At 42.0% G+C, this 27,720-nt stretch overlaps 1 protein-coding gene across 1 annotated transcript in view; it reads right to left on the bottom strand.

Moving 5' to 3' along the window:
* The window catches only part of MGAT4B (alpha-1,3-mannosyl-glycoprotein 4-beta-N-acetylglucosaminyltransferase B), a 661,259-nt gene that overhangs the window by 333,321 nt on the left and 300,218 nt on the right, over window positions 1-27,720 (bottom strand). The window lies entirely within an intron of this gene.

Genomic DNA, 27,720 nt, shown 5'->3' with positions numbered 1-27,720 from the left:
CCAGCCACAACAATAGACAAAAGAAAAAAACATCCAATCAAAGGGAGAACATATAGACAGACCAGACACGAAAAGGACACATACCAATAATGGGCCACCCAAGAGGCAAGGGAAAAACCAGCTCCCATACTCTAATATAACTGACCCATTAAAAAAAAGGGGGAGGTGTCAATCCCTTCCACATATAAAGAACTACTTAAATATCTTAAAACATCCAATGAACAAAACAGACAAACAAAAGGAAAACCTAAGTGTAAGGGATTTCCGGCAAGAAGAATCGCGATAGGAAATGCGCATGCACGCAGGAATGCGCGATCGCACGCACAGCGATGATTGGCACCAGATGGCCTATTTAAGGAGTTCCTCTGCTCATGTTCAGTGCTGACTGGTCTTCAGCTCCCCGTGTCCTGCTTGTTCCTGTATGATTTCTTTGTTACTGACCCGGCTTGTACCTCACCTGACTCTGATTGCTCTCCTGATACTGGTTCCTGACTTCGGCTCTGCTCCTGACCTTGGCTTTTCCTTCTGATTCTGTACCGTGCTGCTCGATTGTTGATGACCCCGGCTATTCCAGGACATTGCTCCTGTCTCTTGTCCTCACTACCTGCCTTGCTCTGATGCACGCCTGGCAAAAACCTGCACTGCCTACTACTACTGTGCCAAAATCAGAGGATCATCAGCCTTCCAAGGTCTTCATCTGCAAGAGCTGCAAACGACAACTACTGGCACTCTTGTTCCCCTGGGTCCTAGACTCCCTCTGTTCCAACTCCAGCGGGGTCAGGGATGGTGACACAAGTGAGGCCGACCTTGTCATTTCAGTCTCCCATCAGGTACATGACACTAAGCATGCAAATTATTCAGGATACCAAACTATGGCATAGCAATACATGGAAAGATAATAGTTTACTCTAACCAAGATACCCTAAGGTGCATTTATAAGCAGGGCTTATAGCTAATATGTTCATTTAGGCCTGGGATTTTTGTGGCCTTCAATGGAATGATCCATTTAGTTTCCAACCTCAGTAATTGAGGATCAATGTCCTCATCGCTTTCCGAGGTGGGAACATGTTCTAATGCAAAAAATAGCAGATGAGTTAAACTATGATAAAGTCCTTCGTGTCTGCAAATCGTGGTCACCATTTTACCATTCTTGATTAGGTATATATGATCTCGGATTCATTTCCAAAGGGTCTCCAAGGTTTTCCAATGTAAAATTTATTGCATTTATAGCTCACAAAGTAAACAACTCCAACTGTATGACAGTCAATACAGTATCGAGGTGACCAACATTGTTCATTTATTGAGTATTACCTGAGTACCCTCCTTCACCCATTCACAGTCATGGCATTTAAAAGTACCATGGACTCTGCGTCCCTGTCCAGGGTCATTTGAAAACATGGAGAGATGTCTCCTTGTAAGGTGATCCCCAATTGACTTAGCTCTTCTTTAAGTTGCTGTTGGTGTGGAACCTACATACTTGGCAACAACTGGATCATCCGTAAGAAGATGCCAATAAAGTGCAAGGATTTTCCACAAGTGAGAGTGTTGCTGTGAGTATATCGTTATTAATCGAGTTTGTTTTGTTGAAAATTCTACTCTCTTGGAATGGATAAGGGAGTTTCTTGTTTTTAATTTGGCCCTATTCAAGGCCTTTTTTTAAACAGCTTCTACTATAGTAAGAGTGCTGTAGTTCTGTTGTTTGTGTCAAGAAAACTTCCTCCCTGGTACAGTTTCTTCACAATTTTCCATATTTCTTATTTTCACTTTTTTTTGGGGGGGGTCTATTGACTATCCATTCCGGCATGGGTTGGCTGCTCTCCATTATTTTTACCATTCACCATTAGTGAGTATTTTCATTTTGATGGACATACACATTTTTTAGTGGGCTGTTTGTTCTCATTTTTGTGTACATTCTTACTATTTAGATCCCCCTTTGTGATTATATGTACCTTCACAATTTGTTAATTTCAAGCCGCCAAGAGGAATTCCAACTTTACTGCCCATATTCTTGCTGTGTCTCTCTCTCTTGTCCTGCTGCAAATATGGACTTTTGGCATTGGCGAAATGCATCGGGACCTATGATCATTGTCCTGCACAGTGTCCTCCAAAGTCTATTTGTATACTGAAATATTTATGCATATAATGTTCTAGAGCAGGCCTTGAAATTTCCACTCGCCTGCTCACCAATGGCGAGTGGAAATTATAGTGGGGGTGAGTGTGTCCCCCAGCAGGCTCGGAGATCAGGCCGGATCTGTCATTGGCGCTGGGAGCCATCAGACTGCTCAATAGCTGAGTGCAGCGAAAGCAAAGGAAGGAGCAACTTTTTATAGGGGTGTGTGTGTGTGCGCGTGTGTGTGTGTACATGTGTGTGTGTTTGTGTGTATCTGTGTATGCATGTACATGTGTCTGTGTGTATGTACATGTGTCTGCGTGTATGTACATGTGTGTGTTTGTGTGTATGTATGTACATGTGTCTGTGTGTACATGTGTCTGTGTATGTATGTACATGTGCCTGTATATGTATGTACATGTGTGTCTGTATGTACGTGTCTGTGCGTGTGTATTTCTGTGTATGTACATGTATCTGTGTGTATGCGTGTCTGTACGTGCCTGTGTGTGTGTGTACATGTGACTCTGTGCGTGTGTGTACATGTTTCTGTGTGTGTATGTACATGTCTGTGTACAGGTGTCTCTGTTTGTGTGTGTTTGTTGGTGGCGAGTAACTGTTAAGGCCTGGCTAGTAGCTCAGGAATGAAATTTTAAGCCCTGTTCTAGAGTATATGTGTATTTATAATACATTTTTAATATATAAACTTGAGGACCCAGCAAATTAATTATTCTATGGCTACTAACACGCAGTAGTCTACCTGTTATGCTTTTGCACAATTTTATTACAATTTTAACATGTCTTTGAAAAAAATTATTGGATTTTATATGGGTGTTCATCAACCTTTCGTGAGGTTATGCCTGGCACCGTGAAGTCCTTTCTTTTTTGTCTATTCTTTTTGTTTTGCTTAAACGGAAAATGGATGTTAATTGATGTAAACTGAATCCATTTTTCTTAGCAAAAACGTGACTGAACGGATGACACCCATGTGAAAGGGGAGTGACAAGACAAAAACATTTTGGGAATACCATGCCAGCAATGTCATAGCGATCACATGACTATTATAATCAGCAGCCATAGCACTGACATTAGAGGTCTATTACAACTAAATTTCAGCAAATGTGAAACAGCTACCTGTTTATACAGTTGTGCTCCCTCCAACATATCAGACACAGAGTCAGCATTCTTGCTAACTCACTGTTAAGGAAGTCAATTTTTTGTGATCATGTTGCATCAGAAGCCACTTTAGCTCAGCTAGTGTAAGGAGTGAAGAAGGACTATACCGTAGCTCTCCCAGGAGCAGAAAATAATTTGAACTTGTTCTTCTGAGCGGGGTACAATACATTTGTGTGAGTAAAGTGACTAAGATCTAGGAGTGACAGGTATTTCGTAGTCATATCTTGGAGCAGCCCAATGCTGCCCTCTGTGTGACATACATCATCAATGCATAGCCTACCCTTACTCTCCACATGCTGCCGTATGTTGTAGCTTGAAGTATGATTAGCAGGTTATGATTCCAGTGAGTTAATGATCTAAAAAGTTATAAAATGAAATAAAAAAACACTAAAAGCACTATCTCAAGGCACTGAAAATATTTACACCAATGTCCCATGATATTACAGCTATGCTACAACATGATTTTTTTATCTAAACCAGGATTTGCACCTTTTGAGAGCTGATAGGGAATTGAATAAATAGATATTGGAGGGGGAGGTAGCTGAACACAAGCAGGTGCAGTGGCTACCCAGAGAAGGAAAGACACTTCTGGTCATTTCAAATGTCTTAAAGCTGAAGTCTGCTTAAAAAAATTCCATTTTATAAAATACATACATACTTACTTTTTCCTAAGGATATTCTTACCAGTCCATTAACACCTTGGGTCCTCCTGAACCCTCTTGTCATGGACTTGGGGCTGCAGGACAACCATTGCCATGTGTTTTATTGTGTTTTCAAGATATCCAGAAGGAGCTGGTCACTAGTGGACTTTTATACCCATCTCGACTTTTATCTTGCCTGAGCAGTCCATGAGCGCTGCACTGGGTCCTATTCACATACAGTGAGACAAAAAAGTATTTAGTCAGCCACCAATTGTGCAAATTCTGCCACTTAAAAAGATGAGAGAGGCCTGTAATTGGCATCATAGGTAGACCTCAACTATGAGAGACAAAATGAGAAAAAAAATCCAGACAATCACATTGGCTGATTTGGAAAGAATTTATTTGCAAATTATGGTGGAAAATAAGTATTTGGTCAATATCAAAAGTTCATCTCAATACTTTTATATGTTGGCAATGACAGAGGTCAAACGTTTCCTGTAAGTCTTCACAAGGTTGGCACACACTGTTGCTGGTATGTTGGCTCATTCCTCCATGCAGATCTCCTCTAGAGCAGTGATGTTTTGGGGCAGTCGCTGGGCAACACGGACTTTCAACTCCCTCCAAAGGTTTTCTATGGGGTTGAGATCTGGAGACTGGCTAGGCCACTCCAGGACCTTGAAATGCTTCTTACGAAGCCACTCCTTCGTTGCCCGGGCGGTATGTTTGGGATCAATGTCATGTTGGAAGACCCAGCCACGTTTCATCTTCAATGCCCTTGCTGATGGAAGGAGGTTTGCACTCAAAATCTCACCATACATGGCCCCATTCATTTTGTCCTATACATGGATCAGTCATCCTGGTCCCTTTGCGGAGAGACAGCCCCAAAGCATGATGTTGCCACCCCCATCCTTCACAGTAGGTATGGTGTTCTTTGGATGCAACTCAGCATTCTCTCTCCTCCAAACACGACGAGTTGTGTTTCTACCAAACAGTTCTATTTTGGTTTCATCTGACCATATGACATTCTCCCAATCCTCTTCTGGATCATCCAAATGCTCTCTAGCAAACTTCAGATGGGCCCGGACATGTACTGGCTTAAGCAGGGGGACACCTCTGGCACTGCAGGATCTGAGTCCCTGGCGGCATAGTGTGTTACTGATGGTAGCCTTTGTTACGTTGGTCCCAGCTCTCTGCAGGTCATTCACTAGGTCCCCCCGTGTGGTTCTGGGATTTTTGCTCACCGTTCTTGTGATCATTTTGACCCTACGGGGTGAGATCGTACGTGGAGCCCCGGATCGAGGGAGATTATCAGTGGTCTTGTATGTCTTCCATTTTCTAATTTTTGCTCCCACAGTTGATTTGTTCACACCAAGCTGCTTGCCTATTGCAGATTCAGTCTTCCCAGCCTGGTGCAGGTCTACAATTTTGTTTCTGGTGTCCTTCGACAGCTCTTTGCTCTTCACCATAGTGGAGTTTGGAGTGTGACTGTTTGAAGTTGTGGACAGGTGTCTTTTATACTGATAACAAGTTCAAACAGGTGCCATTGATACAGGTAATGACTGCAGGACAGAGGGGCCTCTTAAAGAAGAAGGTACATGTCTGTGAGAGCCAGAAATCTTGCTTGTTTGTAGGTGACCAAATACTTATTTTCCACCATAATTTGCAAATAAATTCTTTCCAAATCAGCCAATGTGATTGTCTGGATTTTTTTTCTCATTTTGTCTCTCATAGTTGAGGTCTACCTATGATGCCAATTACAGGCCTCTCTCATCTTTTTAAGTGGGAGAACTTGCACAATTGGTGGCTGACTAAATACTTTTTTGCCCCACTGTATATAGTGGCTAGGGCCAGAAGGATACTTGCAAACTTTACTAGGAGTCGCTTGGAAGGCCCATTGCTCTTTTGGAACTATGTTCTCCTTTTGGTGGGACATGAGCTGGGGTGGTTACTGAGAGGGAGCTTAGTTGGAAACCTCAAAATTTCAGCATTACATCTCACCGGAGTTTGGTAACCACGTCTATGAAACTGTTGCCCAGTTACTCCACGAACGCCACCCGAATACCTTTAACAAGTTGTCACTCTGGCCCTGTCACCCCAAAAGAACTATCATTGTAACATATGGCTTCCTAGGTATAATGCATTCCTATTTAGGCAGCGGACTGTCTGGGGTGGGTATTGTCTAAGATAATGTGATTAACTCTTATCTAATGGTTTTCTGTATAAATTCAGTATTTTTCTCTAATAGAGCAGTTCTTCTTTACTCCAAAAACTGGTGTTGTCTAGTTCTTTTGGGTAGCTACAGCTATATAGTCACTTGCCTTGTGTTCCAGAGCTTGGGAGCAGCTTTCTGATGGAAATACCCAGTCAGGGTGTTAAGAATCCATCACATCCTCTTTTCCAACACACAGAGGAGATGGGCAGTCTTAACTGCTGCACTGAACATCATTCATGCAATGACCAAGAGGCATGTCCATGATAGCCTGGGCTCAGGCAAAGTGGGCTGAACAACAATGGCCATCATTCAATCCAAAAGACTGAGGACATGTAGTGATGGATAACAACTATTCTGGAGGACAACTCCAGATTGAAGACGAGCATTGCAGCAGGAGAAGGTACTCTTTTTGTTTATACTGTTACTGTGCTTTTTTTTCAAGCTGGAGTTCAGTTTTAGGATGAATTGGATATGCATTTCATCTTCAAAGTATATGATCCACCAGACCTATAGCTAATCAGTTTGCTTATCTCCACTCACAAGTTAAAAGCTGCTGATGAATTCTTATTCGAGAGAGACAGTCACTCTGAAACAGAGTATAATGACTAGGATAACAAAAATTGCTACTTCTATGAAGGTAAATCATGCTGTTTTTCAAGGAATATTAGGTATACAGCAGTATTCTAGACGTAGACAAGTAAATTAGATCATGATCATGCTCCCCCTTGAAAATGACTACGCTTCGATAATCTACTGTGCTAACAGCTAAATTGCCAAGTATTATGAAATCAGATAAGCATTTATTTCCACACAAAAAGGAGAATCAGAGTTAAAAGCTCATTTTCGGTAATATTTGCTTTCATGGCACGCCTGGAAGTGAAGCTCAGCTAATTTCCTGCTTAATTGTTAAAATTATTGTATCATGCTGAAGAGAAAAAACAAAAGCATCTGACAGGAAATAAGATTCATATTAAGCTATGAATATTCCCCAGATGATTATAAAGCTGCTGAATTGCCTCACAATGCTGGAAATAATATTATGACTTGTCAGTCCTTTACACCGATTTAAGTTTTTGGCATTTGTTAAAGGAACTCTCTACCTAAAAATTGGATTTTTATCTGGATCTAGAAAATGCTATGTGACTTTTACATTTTTACATGTCTTGCTGAAATCACTTTATATGTCATTCCAACAAAGGAATGTCATCTAATTGAAAGACAAGAAAAGATAACATACAGAGGCAAAAGGCCCAATTAATATGTCACCAAATACACTAAACTGCCAAAAGTTTTGGGACACCCCTCCAAATCATTGGATTCAGGTGTCCCGATCACTTTTATGGCCACAGGTTTATAAAATCAAGCACCTAGGCATGCAGACTGCTTCTACAAACATTTATGAAAAAAATGGGTCACTCTCAGGAGCTTAGTGAATTCAAACGTGGTACTGTGATAGATTGCCACCTGTACAATAAGTCCATCCATGAAATTTCCTTGCTACTACATATTCAACGGTCAAGTGGTATTATAACAAAGCAAAAGCAACTGGGAACAACAGCAGCTCAGCCACGAAGTGGTAGGCCACGTACAATGACAGAGCAGGGTCAGAGCATGCTGAAGCATATAGTGCGCAGACGTTGTCAGCTGTCCGCAGAGTCAATAGCTAAAGACCTCCAAACTTCCTGTGGCCTTCAGATTAGTACAACAGTGCGCAGAGAGCTTCAAGGAATGGGATTCCATTGCCGTGCAGCTGCATCCAAGCTTTATATCACCAAGTGCAATGCAAAGCGTCGGATGCAGTGGTGTAAAACACGCCGCCACTGGACTCTAGAGAGTTCTCTGGAATGACAAATTATGCTTTTCTGTCTGGTAATCCGATAGACGTGTTTGCCAGTTGCCAGGAGAACGGAACTTGCCTGACTGCATTGTGCCAAGTGTAATGTTTGGTTGTTTTTCAGGGCTTGGGCCCATAAGTTCCAGTGAAGGGAACTCTTAAGGCATCAGCATACCAAGACATTGTGGACAATTTCATGCTCCAAACTTTGTGGGAACAGTTTGGGGATGGCCCCTTCCCCTGTTCCAATATGACCAGTGCACAAAACAAGGTCCACAAAGACATGGACGAGTGAGTTTGGGGTGGAGGAACTTTACTGAGTCCTGACCTCAACCCGATAGAACACCTTTGGGATGAATTAGAGCGGAGACTGTGAGTCAGGCCTTCTCGTCCGACATCAGTGCCTGACCTCAACAAATGCACTTCTGGAAGAATGGTCAAACATTCCCATAGACACACTCCTAAACCTTGTGGACAGCCTTCCCAGAAGAGTTGAAGCTGTTATAGCTGCAAAGGGTGGGCCAACTCAATATTGAACCCTACGGACTGAGACTGGGATGCCATTAAAATTCATGTGCCTGTAAAGACAGGCATCCCAATACTTTTTGCAATACAGTGTATATAGTGTACCATAGTTCGTTCAGTTAGAAAATGTCTCTCAGCCATCCAGTATGTGGACTGTCTTTAGACCAGTAATGTGCATTTCCTGGTTGACATTACCAGTGAGGCTTCATCACTGTAAGGACTTACGAGCAGTGCCCTCTGAACAGCGATACTCGATGGCCCACTTTTTCAGAGGGCATTTGACAGGCAGTGATAATGCGATATGTGACCTCCTCACCACCTGATTTAGCCCTATAAATGCTGCACTACTGCATTGCAATAGCAAGCATTGCAGATGGTTATGAGGTGGTGGTGGTGGTATGTTCTGGCCACTGAACACGACTAATGTAGGTTTATAGGGACACCTACCAAAAGCAACATGCTGTTTAATTTTTGCTGTGGCTGCAAAGCACAGCATTGTGGCAGCAGCATGTGTACAACTGCTAGCAGCTGGCTGTTTATCAGTGCTCAGGTGGGTGGTTTGGGGGGGTTGCAATAAAACCATAGATCAACCTCTTGTTTTTAATGCCCCCTCCCTCGCTACATGTGTGGACAAACCGTTCACAATATTTCACACGCCTGCCGGCATCATCACCATGGAATTTCTGGATCGGCAGCACTCTGTAGGAATGGAAATGATGATTTCTAATAATTCGATGCCTAGGAATCCAGACTCAATGGACAGCCTGTATAGTTACAAACTATACACAACAGCAAGGGTTATAAAATATATATTGATGACATCAGTTACATGCAACAGCTCACTTTTTTATGTACACAACATGGAAAAAACGTAATTATCTTTAATAACACTATGAAACCTAGGAGGAGGAGCCAATACACCGTGATGTCCTGCCGCCGGAGCCTCGTGAAGGTCCGGCGGCCATCTTAGTCCTTGGACGATTAGTCCTATTATTCACCTATTATGCATCACTTTTAATCATTTTACATCGAAACTCTTTGGAAATAAATACTTTAATCTTACTACACTATGGGCACTTTTTGTTTGGCTCCCCTGTGGAGTGATTGATTTCCAGAGCCCATCAAAGATTATGATCCATCCCAGTAACCAGAGAAGGGAGTCCCTGTAAACTCAGGCTGCAACACCCAACCATCCCTTAAAGGGGACCTCTGTCTGATTGGATTGTCGTATAACCCAGGAGTATTTGCTGTGCTGCCCGCCACCTAGAGGGAGCATAATCCGGTACCCAGCTTACCCTAGTTTCCTTAAAATGACCTCTGATTATATATTTATATGCACATTTCCATTGCGCATCTGGTGAGTGCGCAATTTTACTACACCTACAAGCACAAACACTGAAGCATCATTGCAGTTGGCACTTTAAGTACAGATTGTCACCTTATGAACTTTTATCATATTATATTGTCACCTTATGAACTTTTATCATGTATTACTATTTATTTACATAGTATATTGGGTCACATAAACGGACACTTTTGTGATTGTTTTAGCGCTGCACTTTGCTATATGAACACTAAGAAACCTGATTGTACCATAACCAGAAGTTGTGATCACAGAATTCACTAATAACACCACTTAGTGGTGACTGTGTCATTGTCAGCTTCTGTTGCTTCTAAGAGGAGGAACATGGGTGACCCTCTATATTTATTCAAAATAATCTATCAGCAAAGAGCGGGGAGGATGAGATTACTGAACGCTGTATCCATTTACCAAGCATTTACATACATTAAATATAGGGCACTAAAGCAGCTCATAGATTATGCAATTTTCAATCCACCACGGATAGAAGGAAAGAAAATGTCCTGGATACCCCATCAACACAGTCAGTGTTGATGGGGGAATCCCTTCCGCAGTATCGTGTTCTGCCAGCAGGGAGCCTTTCCGGCTTTCAGAACAGTCGCCGGCAGTAATCGCATGTAAAAAATCCAACAGGCATGTTTTACCAAGTCGATCAACGGATTGCCTTGGGCACAACCAGCCTGCCCATCAATGGATCGAATATTGGCCGGTCCCTGCTAAACCAGCCGAGATTTGAACAGTATATGGTTGGCTTCAGAATCTGGATACAATGATATAAGACCCCACGTTGTTTTCTCAGCCTCTTGGTCATTATTCTAGCTGGGGAATACCCTAAAAAACACAGACACCAGGGATAACCAAATATGCACATGAAGACCAAAGAGGTCAGCTTCCCAAGTAGCTGAAAAGATGTATTCATTTTTGGATTCTTAGAAAAATGAAGTATGCTGCCCATCAACAAATGAGTGTATCAGGCTCTTAATATGACAGGCAGAAGTAGTGAGATGGAGTGCATTTATGAAGACATCAATGATACATAACATCACACCATTATGACCTCTGTTATTTCCTGCTCTACTTAATTTAAACATTGGCCATGGAAATTTGTCAAGCCAGTAACGCACACTGACTACATGCCAGCTTCAATCACTAAATCTATGCTAGATGTATTCAACTGACATGTGTTACATTACATAACTGCCAAAATAATATCGTTCTACACATTTTTATTATTTTCACTGTGATGTAATGTTCCAATTTACATTGCTATACTACTACTGTATATATCTACATTACGTTTTAAGGCATATGGGGTATAATCTAAAACTGCCTTTTTCCACCTTTTTACTCCAGAGGAAACCCTAAAATAATTTTCAGGTCTTGGGGAACCCTTACTGAAATCAATTCATCTGGGAGCAATGGGAAAAAATGCCTTATACATTTGTAGTCAGTAGAAGAATAATACCCTTACTGGGGTAGTCAGAATGCCACCCTTGCAGAATAAGCAGGCATAATGAAATGGGTGGTCAATCAGCCGAAGCACAAGGAACCACTAGCAACCTCTGGAGAAACCCTAAGTTGATAATGGCTGATCTAAAAAATGTCTGTTGGAAAGCAGCTGACAAGAAGTTATTCAAGGAAAAAAAGACATTCAACTCAACAAGTCTATTTAGTGTTGTGTGATCATTCTGGAGACCAGTACATCAAAAATATATACTGACCAATATAATGTCCTCTGTCTGTAATTGGTGGCAATTTAAAACAATGCAACCCACAGTATAATATTAAGTGCTCATTCTCACAGCGCCATACACCGTGAGAATCTAGGGGATTTTTAGGCCACACAGTGACAGTTTGTGTATAGCCACCTGTACAAATCAATGACAAGGTTGCCTGCTGGTAACTGCACATAAGAACTTGCATACAGAGACTTATTAGTGGCCGTGTACGCAAACAAACGCTTGGATGTGCAGTTACAAGTGTACAGCTGCAGACTGTCATTGATTTGTACTGCTGGTTATATGCAAACAACTGTCACTCCTGGACACAGAAATAGACATGTTTATCATGGTGTATGGCTCTCAGCACCCATATAAGTGAGCCCTAAAGCAATATATACTTACGATTAAAAAAAAAAAAATCAAATGATGCTGCCTAGGCCTGAGCATAGCACAATGATCTCAGCAGTCTGCTGCAGGCAGGAAGATTTATTTGGCTCTCCTCTTCCAGTGGTCATTCACTCGGTTTGCTGTGGAATTGTCATTTTCTAGCATCTCACAAGCTGAAAGCAACAGCAGAGGGCTGAAACGTATTAAAAAACCATAAGAGGAGATTTATCAAAGCAACACAATGCAAACCAGGTGCAACGAGACAAATTATGAGACAGCTTCATAACTTCATAAATCCTCCAATGCTGCTCTGCTGCACTGCAACAATCTAAAAATTCTCCTGGCCACTTAAAGTAATTCTAAAGGTTTATTTTTAATTTTTTTTAAATAATGAACATGTCATACTTACCTGCTCTGTGCAATGATTTTTCACAGAGCAGCCTCAATCCTTCTCTTCTCGGGTCCGTCACCAATACTCCTGGTTCCTCCATCCCCCCTCACCCCCGCTGAGTGCCCCCATGACAACCTGCTTGCTCTGGGGGTACTCATGCATGCTCACTCCCGATCCGCCTCTGTTTGTCCGTAAACGTCAATCAGCACAGCTTGGCCCGGCCCCCTGTTCCCTCCTCCCTGGCTGTGATTGACAGCAGCAGGAGTCAATGGCTCCAGCTGTTGTCTCTAAGCCAATGAGATGCGAGAGAGCCGAGAGACTCTGCTCTTGTGCACATCGCTGGATCAGGATCAGACTCAGGACAGCATAAAGGGGGGGGGGGTTGTGGGGGAAAGCTGCACTCAGGTGGGTTTTTTTACCATCATGAATGTAAAATCCTCCAGCCTTTAAAATCAAAGACTTCATAAACCAACTTAGGGCGGTTGAACACTGCCATACTGTGGTTTGGCTGCAGCGGGGGTATATATCATGCAGTTTTCACGCTTTTCTTTAGACGTCTATTAGATTGTGCGTTTGTGGAACAGCCCCTAAAAATGATGCCTCCCCTCTGCCAGCCATGCATTTTATCATGAATCAAATTTGTAAATACCTTTTTTTTTTAAAGGTTTTCCTATGTGGTAACATGACCACAAAGCTCTGACTCCTCTGTGTCAATGTGCGGCTGGTGGGGGTGAATTCTTCCCAGCCGACTGCACCTAGAGCTATGGACACAGGTGGGTGATTCAATCCTGTTATTGGCCCTGCATATTTACATAGAGGAGCTTTGCAGTCCTGTGGCTATAATGACAACTGTGAAAAGAAGTACATTATGATGCAATTCATGCTAAGATGTATGGAGGGAAATGGGGAGGCAACATTTTAAATTTTGTTTATTGTTAAACCCTTCCTTCTCCTTTGATTGATTGTACATTTTCAGAAAAATTCTGTCTCAGACACAGTGGGAAATCTTTCACAGCCTTTTAAAACTGTCTCAACTTTTCACAATCACAGAGGGTTGCGAATGTAAAAAAAAACCTGGTGGCAACTACTTTGCTAAATGAGATGCAGTTCCGTTTGCAATAGATGTGTGTCAAATTTTGCCAGTAATTTACTTAATAAATCTCCCTTCGTGTCTACACAGAACATCAAATTTTACTTTACTGTGTCATCTCTGAGCCAGCATCTTAGTCTAGAAGTAGATTCTGACCCTTTATAACTCCCGAAAAAAAGATGCTGCCTGGGTGCTAGGGAGAGGGAAGGCAAAGATATTGTAAGGAGGAGTACTGTGATCTCTGAGAGGTAATAAATGAGGAAATGTTACACTTAAAGATTCATTAATATTCTAGCAATTAATATACAAAAATATAATCAGAGGTCTGCCTGCATTAAGAACTTTTGCAATTAATTTAAAAAGGGACTTACTTATGCATGAAGAATGTGCTTTCATTTGACCTAAAGCATTTCAGCGGTCTATGTTTGAAAAAGACTGGCTGCAATATTTTTTTGCGGTACCACACATTTCATAGATAAGCCCCTTTGTGATTTGCTCCTATTTAAGGATGGATTTACACTTTATGATCCAGTAATGTGTTAACACACATATGTTAATGCATGTTGGCTTGTGCACCAATGAGCACTGCATTAAGGCAGCCTATGTAATATAAACGGGCTGCCAAGGCAACAAAATGGGCTAAAATGATGGCCTTTTTTGGCAACACAATGTAATACTACAGGGCTTAAAATTTCAAGTCCTGACCTACTAGCCAGGCCTTAAGAGTTACTCGCCACCAACAAACACACAACACAAACAGAGACACCTTTACACACATACAGACATGTACATAAACACACATACACACACACGCACAGAGACACATGTACACACACACACACATACAGACACATGTATACACACACAGGCACGTACAGACACGCATACACACAGATACATGTACATACACAGAAATACACACGCACAGACACATGTACATACATACACATGTACACACAGACACATGTACGTACATACACACAAACACACACACATGTACATGCACACACAGACATGTACACACAGACATGTACATACACGCAGACACATGTACAGATACACACATTTACATACACACACACAGACACACACAAACACGCTGTTAAGTGCTCTCTCTCTCCCCTAAAGCAACCACTGACTGACATAGAGGATCATGTGAGCAGAGTGAGCTGAAATTAGGTAGACACACACACACAGCCCTATAAAAAGTTGCAGTACTTCGTTGTTCACTCACAGAGCTGGGTACTGCACTCTAGGGGGAGGCAGAGAGCACAGCACACACTCCTTGCTTTGCTTTCACTGCACCCAGCTATTGAGCAGTCTGACGGCTCCCAGTGCCAATGACAGATCTGGCCTGAGCTCCGAGCCTGCTCAGCAAGACGGCCCTGGGGGACACACTCGCCCCTACCATAATTTCCACTCGCCATTGGCGAGCAGGCGAGTGGAAATATCAAGGCCTGTACTACTATACACAGCTTGTGTTTGTGGTGCACTGTGCTTTAGTGTACAATGTGTTGGGGTGCTATTAACCACAAATAAAGCAGATGTTTTGCACTATATAAATACACCCCAAGATATGGTAGTAAACCTGTGCAAAGCTGAAATCCAGGAATATAGCTAAATACACACCTGAAATACACATTAAAAGGATAAGTTCACTTTTACAAAAAACAAAATAATAATAATAAATGCACATTTTTTGCAAGTAAAAAAATATGCATTTTTTTTTGTTAGGAACCTGTAAAGCATTGCACCCATGGATCAGCAGATCGTAAGTGCAAACTGACTGTGTATCTCGTACCTCTGATACGGACAGGCAGTTACACTCTGTCAGGAAGCTCAATGAACTAGAGTGCTCAACAGCACTTTTGTAGTTCATTGAGAACTACAAGCCAACAGCCGCAAAGGCTGTCAGCACTTGTGGTTTTCGCATTCACAGAAGACTGAATGGATGACGCAGCCGGGCGGGCCTTTTTTTTTCAACATTTTGACAGCTAGCAGGGGGAGAAGATCCCCTGTTAGCTGTCAAAACAGGGGATCGGTGCATTTGTATCATGTTACATGTTATACCCTAATTATGGGTGTAACATGTTACAAAAGGTGAACTTTAACTATTTTCTATTGATCCAGGCACTCCTGTAAGACAGAACATCTAGCTCTTAGACCTCCGCTACCTGCTACACTGCATTTAAAGCAATCTTGCTGCCAATTCAAAGATGAAAAACACAGTCGCGACATAGCAGCCAGTGGGTAGAACCACAGAACCTGGCGGAGGATGCAAGAATCTGGCACACCCAAAAAGTTGGATGCTGATGATTTTGTTGAAGGCTGCAGAACTTCAAGAGAGAGAAGATCCTAAGACATAGGTAGCAGGGCAGAGGAGTATTAACCTTTTCGCTGCCAAACCCATTTTTGAGTTTTCTGCACACATTTGAAAAATCCTTTTAGTCCTGAAGACTGCATAAAATACCCAAAACACTGTATATTTGCTGACAGCAGACACCCTGGGGAATAAAATAGTGGTAGTTCCAATATTTTATGTTACAAAATATTAGCGCAAAAGTCTAGGAAATGTAACATTTCAGCAAAAATACACTAAAATTTATTTTTTGGGCAAACAAATGCAATATACTACAAACTTTTATGGTAGAATATAAAAGATGAGGTTGCACTGAGTAAACAGATGTCCAACATGTCAAGGGTTAAAATTGAGTGCACTCGTGAAATGGCCGCAAACCCTATATTTTCCACAAGTGAAGCTTTAAAAGCCCCTGCAGGTCATCAGTTTAGTGTTACATAGTAGCTCTAAGTGCTAGAATTATTGCTCACACTCCAACGTGCGCTGCAATATGCAACATGCATATCACAATCAATGTTTTCATGCGTCAGTGTCCCCAAAGCATGCATTTACATCAGTGGTCTCCAAACTGCGGCCCTTTGCTTGCTTTTATCTGGCCCTTGGGGCACTATTTCATCCACTGATACCAATTGGGTATAATTCCCCCCCACTTACACCAATGAAGGGGGCACAACTCCTTCCAATGATGAAGCACAATTCATCCCAGTGACACAAATGATAGAGTCCAACGACATGAATAATGGGGCACGGATTCCTCCCACTGACACCAAAGGGGCATTATTTTTTTCCTGCTGACATCGGGACCCTTTCTACTTTCACTGTCCGCAGCTCGGCCCTCGTAAAGTCTGAAGGACAGTAAACTGGCCCTTTGTTTAGAAAGTTTGGAAACCCATGATTTACATTCATATGTGCATGTATGTGGAAGTGGGGGCCTAAAAAACTTTGGAAGGGACTTTATGTACTTGGGTGTAATTAATTTTTTAGTTTAATTTTTGTTCTTTTCTTAGTTACTTACATTTTTTCTTATCACAGAGGGAAAAAAAGGTCCCCTATGTGATGATTTTTTGTGACAGGTTCTATTTAATGAGACACCAGAGGTCTAACAAACCCCTGATGTCTCACCTGTCCTCCAATGAATCTATACTACTCTATACTGAATATAATCCTTACTAGTTGGGTAAAGTGGCATGGGGACCCGTAAATGAGGTTTTACATTTCGCTTCCGGGTCAGCAAGCAGGGGAGAGAGCGGACACATGTCCATTCAGCTCCCTCCACTGCACAGCCACAAGTCAGCTTGTCAGATATACACACACTCCTGATGGCTGCTTTTTTGCAAAGTCCAAGCAGGTTTTCATGTGTTTTGCACCGAAGACAAGCTTCCATCTAGCTACTTTGCAATAAAGCACATGGGAGGAGGGCTACAGTGATGGTTGTTCTTCTGGAACTTTGTCCCATCTCCACACAGGATCTCTGGAGCTCAGTCAGAGTGACCATCAGGTTATTGGTCACCTCTTTTACTAAGGCCCTTCTCCCCTGATTGCTTAGTTTTGCCAGGCGACCAGCTCTTAGAAGAATCCTGGTTGTGCCAAACTTCTTCCCTTTGAGAAATATGGAGACCACTGTGGTCTTGGGAATTGTGCTCTTGGGAACCCTTCATGCAGCAGAAATTATTTTTGTAGCCTTCCCCAGTTCTATGCCTTGCAATAATCCTGTCTCTGAACTCTGCAAACAGTTCCTCTGACCTCATGGCTTTTGCTCTGATACAGTATGCGATGTCAGCTGTGAGGCCTATTATAGAGAGATATGTGCCTTTCCAAATCATGTCCAATCAATGTAATTTATCACAGATGAACCCCAATCAAGGTATAGAAACATATCAGCAATGATCAAGAGAAATGGGATGCACCTGAGCTAAATTTCAAGTGTTGTTGCAAACGGTCTGAATAATATAATATTTCAGTTATTTTTAATAAATTCAGACATTTCTAAAATTCTGTTTTGGCTTTGGCATTGGGAAAAAATGAATTTAAACAACTGCAGTATCAGGTTGCAACATAATTAAATTGAAAAAAGTGAAGTCTGAATACTTTCTGAATGCACTGTATATAATTTTATTTAGTGTCCATTTTAGTGCCCCGGCACTTACATCTATGTCTACCCCCAAATTACCTCATCCCATAAAATATACAGAAGTGTACCACTTCTATAGTTAGCACTCTGGAAAGTTGTCACCAACAGCAATGATGTCCTCTGCATGATGAATTGTGACATCAGGCCTTAAAGTGGCAATTTTCAGGCAATCCTAAACTGTTTTGTCCAGGTTTTGCTAACAGAAAATAGAAAAGTCAAGGTTACCTATCACTAACATTTTTACAGTTTTAATTCAGATTAAAAGATAAGTTCACGTTTACAAAAAATATAATACACGCACATTTTTTTTTCAGGTAAAAAAATTATGCATTTATCATTTTTTGTTAGCCTGTAAAGCATTGCACGCATGATCAGCGGATTATGGGTGTAACACCACGGTCCTGCAGACTGTCTAGGTAGCGGGACAGGCAATTACACACTGACAGGAAGCTCAATGAACTACCTAGAGATCTCAACAGTGCGTGGTGGTTCATTGAGAACTACAATTTGACAGCTGCAAAGGCTGTTGCATGACAAGTCACACCCAATGATCGGCAATGGAACCATTCTAATTTTTCGATTTGAAAAGTAGTTCCTGGGCTACTTTTGGCGATTTTGAGTGTGACTTGCGTAGACATCTGTGCATGAAGATACACAAATGTCTTAGAAGTCACACCTGAAGTTGCACTGACACCCGACTTTGAAGTCGCACTATTTCAAAATCATTATTAGTGTGAACCCGGGCTCACAGAAAACTGTGAATGAATGTCGCAGGTGGGCAGAGCCCTGCACAGCCATGTTATTTTTTTTCATTGTGACAGCGAGCAGGGTGAGAAGATCTGCTGCTTGCTGTCAAAATAGGGGATTGGGGGAAGGGGGGTGCGGAGGCTGGTGCATCTGTAACATGTTACACCCTGAATATGGGTGTACCATGTTACAAAAGGTGAACTTATCTTTTAGCACAGGGGTGTCAAACTGGCGCCCCTCCAGCTGATGCAAAACTACAAATCCCATTATGCCTCTGCCTTTGGGAGTCATGCTTGTAATTGTCAATCTTGCAATGCCTCGTGGGACTTGTAGTTTGGCAACAGTTTGACACCCGAGTTTTAGCATGTTGCCTTGTTCTGTTCAGTTGAAAGCAAAGTTAGTTGAAAGCAGTCATAGTTCCCTGAAAATTGCTGTGTAGGTGACTAGCATTAGTGATGCATCTCTATAGTTCATGCTGAAAGCTGAGCATCTCCCTGGACCTTAAACACTCCTGGTTCTAAGCAGCCCCCAAATAATGCCCGCAGTCTCTCTGGTTGGTTACTTTTGCGAAACTTTTTGTATCTTGGGGGAGTGAACACCAGCCACTCCAGTAATGGTTAATAAGCTTTTAAAAGAGATTGTATACTAGTTTTTTTGGCAAGCATGCAGCCATCTTTAATGAGTTTACCAATTTATAAAAAAAATATTTTTGATAGCTTGTACAAAGTTTTTTTTTTTTAAATTTAAAAATAAAGAAACACTCATATACAGAGTGCAAATATGGCCTGGAAGCAGAAAATATGAAATGATTAGTTGATTTATGTTGTTGTAATAAAGTATTAGTATACTGTATATTGGGGTTGATTTACTAAAGGCAACTAGACTGTTCACTTTGCAAGTGCAGCTACTCTACAGCAGTGTTTCTCAACCTTTTTTCAGTCAAGGCACCCTTTAAAATTATGGACAGTCTTGAGGCACCCCATTCTAAAATGTGAAAAACTATTCTAATTGTTTTATATAACACAGCAACATTCACACGCATAGGATACCTAACATTATAGGTGATTTATTCTTCTAAAGCAAATACACTTTTGCACACTGGTACTGACTAGTATTCCAATGTTTCTCTTCTCCCTCAGTTTTTATCCATAACTGAGCTAATGTGACTAGGATGCTGTGCAGGTAGCTGACATCCTGCTTATCAACTGATGATGTAATTTATTTCAGGTACTTATATAGCGCTGTTAATTTATGCAGTGCTTTACATATATATATATATTGAACATTCACATCAGTCCCTAACCCTCAAGGGGTGTACAATCTAAGGTTTCTAACTCACATTCATACATACACATATGAGGACCAATTTAGACAGGATCCAATTAACCTACTAGCATGTCTTTGGAGTGTGGGAGGAAACCGGAGTACCCAGAGGAAACCCACGCAAGCACAGGGAGAACATGCAAACACCATGCAGGAGGCGCCATGGTCGGGAACCGAACCCATGACCCATTTACTGAAAGGCAGATGTGCTAACCAATAAGCCACTGTGCCGCCCCATAATTGATTATCAGAATGCCAGCAGCTAGAAGGTTGTAACGGCACACAATGAAAACCTGTGGCTTCGTGTAACCAAAATGCAGGCTTGTCCCACCCGCTGGCTTGTATACATGTTTTGAGCAATTTTTAGACATCTTGCCAAGATACCCCTGAAGAAACCTCAAGGCACCCTGGTTGAGAAAGGCTGCTCTAGAGCTTTATAAATGAAGGGGACCTCTGCTTGCTTCCAATAATCCAATCACGTGCAAGCAAAAATGCTGTTTTTTTTATTTTGATAGGGTATTTTTTGTAAAGTGAAGTTTTACCACATTTACTAAGCTCTGGGGCAACTGCACTGGCAAACTACACAGTCTATTTGCCTTTAGCAAATCCACCCCATTGTATACTAGTATTTATCTGCTTCAAATTAACGTAAAATGACTTTTTAGTAATGACCTAAATAAACATAATTGAAACACTATATATCCTCCTAAAAATAGAAAATAGGAAATAAAAAGAAATGTGAGGGCAGCATGGTTCCCAACATTTTGAATTGTTTATAAGTTAAAAAAAAACGCATTAAATTAATCTTTCTCTTTCTCCACAGTGAATTATGCAGTGTACCCACACAAACAGGACTATTAAAAGACATATCACCAAGCAAGTAGAATAATAGAAATGCAAAATTAAAACAATTATAGAATAACGTTCATAAATTCTACTCTCCCACGCAAAATCTTGTCCCTCACCCCGCTAAGGAGATTAGGCAGCAAGTCGCCATCGAACAGGCGTCAGAATAGAGGAGATTCACGCTGGGCGCCGATACTGAGCATGTTTCTAGTGGTTTAGCCCCCTAAATAACTAAAGGCTCTTTTTCTTGTGCCTCCTCTTGAGCTGACAGCTCTGGGCGAGATTCATACAGACAGCGAGCACAGTAGGCACGCTGACGATATGCAGAACAAACAGGCCAAAGCCCGGGGAAGGTTTATTAAAACGCAGCATGCCTGGTAACTGATTAGCTCAAGCTCTGAGGGTGACCGCAAAGTCTCTCTCTGGATTTCCTTTTTCTCTTCCTCCTCTAGATTTATCATTTCGTTTCTGTTTTTGGATCGGAGCACAGGAACAAATTTACCTGCAGGAATTCAGTCGGGTGACCTAGAAAACTAGAAAATCACTGGCTAAAGAGGAGGCGCTGCTTTGTAAACAAAGGCCGCACAGGAAGCACACAGATTGGCTTTGGTAATGCTGAACGGATACATACACAGAAGACATACATACTGTATACGAGAGCTGTTTTACCTACAATTGTATTTCTGTCCCTCACGTTCTGAGATTTAACAGCTCTACCACACAGTACAGCCCTGGAGAATTCATGGTTGTCTGCCACAATTCAGTAACACTTTGGGCCTATTAACACCAATATGTGCATCATAATTTCCAAGGATGAAAAATAGATGCCTTGGGGGTCATTTACTAAAACTGCACAGTACAAAATCTGGCGCAGCTTTACATACAAACCAATCAGCTTCCAGCTTTTATTGTCAAAGCTTAATTGAATAAGCTGAAGTTAGAAGCTGATTGGCTACCATGCAGACCTGCACTAGATTCTGAGTGCACAAGCTTTAGTAAATCTCCCCCAAAGTGCCTAAACATTGGACATGCACAAGTTTTTTTTAAATACAGCACGCCACGACCCACGCCCCCATGCACTATAAAAGTTGTGTGTTTCCTTAGTTTCTTTGGGTACCATTGAAAATAAATGGCACAAACTGACTCATATACATGTTACTCCAACACAGCACTGTGAATGAGCCCTCCCCACCCCTAGCCTGTGAATGGACAGCGAAAGAAGCCGCAAACTGATGAGTTTATCTCTCCGTCACTCTGCTCAGTACTCCTATCAGCATGTTTCTTGTACTGCAACACAACTGCAAGGAGAGGCAGGGGTTCCTTATGCTGGGTCTTCCTCCCACAGTCTGAGCTCTGCTGTATAGGGACTGCAAGAGGCTGATACAAAGTCAAATTATGGTATTTAAAATGTTTGTCTCTATCACTTTTAAAGTGATACTAAAGGTATTTTTTTTAATCATAAACATGTTACACTTACCTGCTCTGTGCAATGGCTTTGTAAAAGAGCAGCCCAAACCTCCAGTTCTCTGGTCCCCCTCTGGTGCTCCTGGGTCCTCCCCCTTGCTGACGGCCCCTATAGGAAGTGGTTTGCTATGTGGGTACTCAGGCATGCTCACTCTCAATCCCCGCTCTGTTTGTCCATAGACACACAGAATGCAGCTCAGTTCCACCCCCTACCCCCAGCTCTGCTCACTGGCTGTGACTGCCAGCAGCAGGAGCAAATAGCTCCCACTACTTTCTCTGAGCCAATGAGGAGGGAGAAAACCGCGAGAGTTTCCACTTTTGTGCACACTGCTGGATCAAACCTGGGCTCAGGTAAGTATTCGGGGGTTAGGGGAGCTGGAACAGAAGGGTTTTTTTTAACCTTCATGCAGTAAAAATTCTTCAGTCTTCAGAACCTCTTTAAGGACGTACTGTATATGTGATTTACAGAACTGCATTAATGTGTGAAATGTATATATGCCTGGAGTTCAGCATTAACTACTTGACTCCTAGAGCCCTTTAACCTCGTCAAGTCCTGGGTTGTTTTATTTTGCCCCCACTAGGGAGACATCATATATATCTGCATCTTTTACCTTATGACCGATTTCACACACCTGTGCTGCAGTTTGGTTGCAGCGCAGGCTTATCCGCAGTTTTCCCACATCTTATCCACTGTTTACTAGGTCACGCATTTTCTGAAAGCACCCCTAAGATGCAGCATAAAAGAGTTTTGCAGTGCTTTCAGAAATCGTACCAAAAACATGCGACCCAATACAAATTCTATGGGACCGCAGCTAAAACTACGAGTAAACCGCAGATACACCCACACTGCAGCCAAACCGCAACACAGCATGTGAAACCAGCCTTTAGCTTTTGTAGTCCCCCCTAACATCCTGTTAGTAGCAGATGTTGATGCGTACAATGTTATTTTCTAGGTTTTCATTAGGAAGAAATGAAGAAAAAAAACACTTTCCTATATTTTTTTTTCTAAATGCAACTTTTATGTAATTTGCACAGTCCCAGAAGTGTACCCCATATTATAATTGTCATGGTCCTCCAACTAAAAGGCCAAGTGCGATTTGTATGCAAATATAGCAGAAAAGCTCAAAGTGAAAATTGCGTTATTAGTTTTTCCCTTCTGACATTACATCGCAACACACAAAGAAAATTGGAAGTAACACATTAAGCGAAGATCAGGTCAGGTTTAACGAGACATAAATTAGCACAATGGCAAAACTTGTCACAGGTTTGCAATTGCTAGAATTCAAATGGTGTTAAGTGCATTTATGTAAGTGTTCATAGTTTTAAACAAATGTATTTTTGTTTATAGTGTTTTAACACTTTTGTTCCCTTTATGAGAGAGTCTGGATCAGGTAAAGGTGAGCTTTAATCCAGACCACACATGCACCTCTGCAGGAAAAGACCACTTATGAAAGGACACCACTGCATTGATATCCTGCTGCAGGGAAGCGCAGGACAGCGCTGGATCAGAACTGCCCTAAAGACAGCGCTGGATCAGAACTGCCCTAAAGACAGCGCTGGATCAGAACTGCCCTAAAGACAGAAGCTGGACACACAGTAAGTGCCAATAACATCATGACACTTTAAACAGAATGTCAAAGCACTTTGTTTCACTGTGCTGCTAGGGAGCATATGGTAGCAAAATGAGAAGCCCAGAAGCTGATCAGTGATGGCCAGTGGTTCCAGTGCTAAATCTAAAATGGTGCTGGCATAAATAAATGCAAACCCAGAACAATGCTAAACCAGCACCTTGGATTCAGAAGATTAATAATGTAAAAACGAATGTCAAAAGTACATTAAAGTGGAAGTCCATTTTGTAAGTTGTACCTACAGGTAAAGCCTATAATAAGGCCTGCCTGTAAGCACAGTGAATATCTCCTAAACATGCACCATTTAGGAGATATTCACACAACATGCAGCCAGTGATGTCACTGACACATGTGCTCTGAAAAGATGGCACAGTGTGCCGGGCCCTCAGAGCACCATGCCACATCTAAAGGCAGTGATGTAATTGCAGCTCCGGCCATTCATATATCCTATACCCACAAACCCAAAAGGAAGACCAGGTGAAGATGGAGGCACTAGGGAGCCATAAATAGATTGGCACTGGAGGGCTCTGTGTACAGGTAAGTCTGTCATAATGTACTATTATGCGGTACATACTAGTACATTAAGACCTAAACATGCATGCAGAGAGCCCATTATCTGTTTTTGTTTTTTTTGCAGGCGGTTTACTACCGCTTTAAAGAGACTGCATATTCTTTGAACAGCGGCTAAGTGGTTAGCACTTCTGCCTACCAGAACTAGAGTCGTCAGTAGAAATCCCAACAATGGCACAACCTGCATGAAGTTTGCATGTTCTCCCTGTACCTGCATGGGATTCCTTCGGGTACTCTGGTTTCCACCAACATTTGAAAGACATGCAGGTACATTAGACTGCTGTCTAAATTGGCCCCAGTATGTGTATTTATTAATGTGAGTTAGGGACCTTAGATTGTAAGTTCCAGTGACTGATGTGAATGTACAATAAATCGTATAAATAAAGCGCTGTGTAAATTGATGGCGCTATATAAGTACCTGTAATAAATAAATAAATAAAAAATTTTAAAAAAAATGAATAATTGTATTAATATGCATCCACATTTTGAAGAACCTGTGTCTATGAATGACTTGTAATGATATATTTACATGGGGCAGCCATATTTGCTCATTAAATGCTTCAACTTTGGATACGGCTTTGCAGTGCTTTACTGCTTTTTCTCACAGTAAAGTGCATAAATAAATATTTCCAAGCCATTGAGAGCTCCCTCTATTGATCAATTCCTTCTATTGAAGCACATTCCATAGCATGCTCCCAGCAGAGAGATCAAGTTGTCACCAACTAGAAAAGCAAGAGAATTTATTTATTTATACATAGACAGTTTTTGTGGGGTTTTTTGGTGGTGGTTCGTGGGAAGGACAAAAAATATTCAGTTGAAGTTTAAAATATTCTTTACTATTTTGGGCCAGTTTTCCTTTGATAAGAATGATGAAAAAAATCAGGAGATACCCATTAACTTCAACCACTAAATGAAGGTCAAATTTAGGTATAAGTTACCTGGATACACTACGTAGTGCAGATGATATGTACAGTTTTATTAACACAAGCCAATGCTACAAATTGCATTTAGGTGTTAAAGTTTTTTTGCTTTTTCTTTTACTGTTAATGCATCTCTACATTAGGGTAAACCCCCCCCCCCCCACATGTCCTACCCCTCTACCTTAATGCATTCTATACATTAGGGTAAAAAACACCCCACTACTTATTATTTATTACAGGTACATATAGAGCGCCGTCAATTTATGCAGTGCTTTACATATATATTGTACATTCACATCAGTCCCTAACCCTCAAGGGGCATGCAATCTAAGGTCCCTAACTTACATTCATACATACACATATTAGAGCCAATTTAGACAGGATCCAATTAACCTACCAGCATGTCTTTGGAGTCTGGGAGGAATCCGGAATACCCGGAGGAAACCCACGCAGGCACAGGGAGAACATGCAAACTCCAGACAGGTGGTGCTATGGTTGAGATTAGAACCAAAGACCCTAGTACTGCGAGTCAAAAGTGCTAACCAGGGGGGACTGACCATTTGGAAACTCGGGCACTGCCAGAGGTCAGTAGGGGGCCCCATGAGATGCCCCTGGTACCTTTTTCATAGGCTTTTTTGAGTTTGGGCAAGGACACAGGGGCTCCGCGATCCCCTATTGGCCGGGGGCCCCATGAGTTGTCAGTCCGCCCCTGGTGCTAACTATTTAGCCACTGTGCTGCCTACACTTATACTGCCCCCCCAACACTGACCTGTCACCTGGCACCACTCCAGCTCTGTCTCTGCTGCAGCATCCTTGAATGTTTCCAAACTAAAAACAATATTGAAGCACATTCAATGTTTATAAATCAATACAGTAAATAGTCTGTAGTAAATGATAAGTGACAATGGAAACTAAAGCAGAAAGTAAGGCTACGTTCACACTAGCCTTGTGTGCAGGAGGCAGAGAGGCGTTTGGTAAGCGTTTTTACCGCTTCCCAAACGCCTCTGCCAATTCTGCACATTACAGCACATGGTGCTGTTCTAACGGGAGCGTTTGCGTCGCGTTGCGTCGCGGCAAAACGGACGCCTCTGGACGAGTCAGGAGGCTTTGAAGCCTCCTATTCTTGTCTATGGTGCCGCTCCGCAAACGCCCGGCCGGCGTTTGCGGTGCGGTTGCGGGGCGTTTGCGGAGCGGTAACACCACTCAAACTGCATTATAGGCGTTTGTGGGGCGTTATTAACGCTCGGCAAACGCCTAGCAACCGCCGCTAAACCGCGCATGCGGCGTTTGCGGAGCGTTTGCCGAGCGTTAAAAACACTCAGCAAACGCCGGACCAACGCTTGCCAAACGCTATAGGGGCGTTTGGCAAGCGTTGGCAAAACAGCCAAGTGTGAACGAGCCCTAACAGTCACAACACCAAATACACCTGTTTCCCCAAGTGACTATGATGGCCAACACTGGGTCCCCTTACTCCCCCCCCCCCCAGGTCCCAGTTGCTCCAGGGAAGTTTAGACTCCTACAGCATGAACAATGGACATTTGCAGCATATCTGGTAATTGAGGCAAGAAAACACCACTCCTAGTTTTTGACACTCAACAGTTTTACTAATTCAGCCAAGGGCTGGGGAGGGATGGGATTATTCACAGAACGTTAATTTCTTTTCAATTTCTTTTTTTTTTTTAACTCTGTTTATTGAACTCAAGAAGTATAAAAGTTATAAAAACAGAAGCATAAAATTATACAAAATCATGTTAAAAGATCAAAAGTATAAAAATGTTCACAATTACAATAACCTAAGTAGACAAAGGTTTATCAAAATAAAGAACTGAAACAGTGACAGTCTCCGGTGTGCTTTTGTTACATTATATATTCTAAAACACTCTGCCAAGAAGTTCACATATACTGAGTGGCGTAGTTACAGCTGTAAGGCTCGTAAAGTCATCCTAAACATATTGTAAACATAGAATTACACCAACCATAGGTCTCAAATTTTAGAAGACAGTTGCCGTTCCTATATATATAACGTTTTCATAAGAGAATCTTTCCCTCACAACCCCCCTTCCCCAAACTCCACTGTGGTATTTTTGGTCTCTTCTTACTTTTTATGCTGAATTACCATTGCCCTGCCCAGCATATCCAGGGATTGCCCTGCTGTGATCTGCCACTTTGCTGCTATGTGCCAAAACCTGTGCCACCATGTCATTGGGAGCCAGCTGTCTCTTCCTGGTTTGTGCAGATGACACACTGATGACATGCCACCAGGTCTGTCATCCATCAGCCAGTTTGTA

This window comes from Staurois parvus, unplaced genomic scaffold (assembly GCF_062004578.1).
Source record: "Staurois parvus isolate SC_StPar_1 unplaced genomic scaffold, SC_StPar_1.0 ptg000770l, whole genome shotgun sequence".
Classification (NCBI taxonomy): Eukaryota; Metazoa; Chordata; class Amphibia; order Anura; family Ranidae; genus Staurois; species Staurois parvus.
This window is presented reverse-complemented; position numbering and strand designations above follow the sequence as displayed.